Source organism: Ostrea edulis, chromosome 6 (assembly GCF_947568905.1).
Source record: "Ostrea edulis chromosome 6, xbOstEdul1.1, whole genome shotgun sequence".
NCBI classification, from domain to species: domain Eukaryota; kingdom Metazoa; phylum Mollusca; class Bivalvia; order Ostreida; family Ostreidae; genus Ostrea; species Ostrea edulis.
The window spans coordinates 18,223,960-18,224,633 of record NC_079169.1 but is presented as its reverse complement, the minus strand read 5'-3'; positions in this window follow the sequence as shown (position 1 = coordinate 18,224,633).

Sequence of the window (674 nt, the reverse complement as noted above, 5' to 3'; positions counted from 1 at the left end):
TTTAGGAGTTGTAGTGGTTTGATATAAATATTATGTACAGCTGTAAGTCTCTGGAATCTAGAGAAAATACTGGCATGTCAAAACATTTTGTTTTCAGACAAAGGAGTTATGCTGGTTTGTTGGGCCAGTAATGCAAATTTATATTATATATATATTGCATGTATATAGTTTTGTCACCAACGAATGAGTGCTCATCGAAATCATGGATCCTTTTCCCACTCCTTTTTCATTGTTTTTACTGATTTTTTCAACGTGGGAATTTGATACCATGATGCCTGTGTGCTGAGAGTTTGCATGGAATTAAGTAAGAGACCCGTAGGTCATATCAGTAACACACTACAATCAAAATAAGATGAATGTATACCCTCAATCTGATTAAAATCACCTCCTCAATCCGCTCCTCTTTTTAGCTCACCTGAGCTGAAAGCTCAAGTGAGCTTTTCTGATCACCCGTACTCCAGCGTCCGTCTGTCCGTCCGTCTGTAAACTTTTCACATTTTCAACTTCTTCTCAACAACCACTGGGCCAATTTCAACCAAAGTTGGCACAAAACATCCTTAGGTAAAGGGAATTCTAAATTGTTAAAATAAAGGGCCAGACCACCTTCCAAGGGGAGATAATCAAGAAAAGGTAAAAATAGGGTAGGGTCATTAAAAAATCTTCTTCTCAAGAAC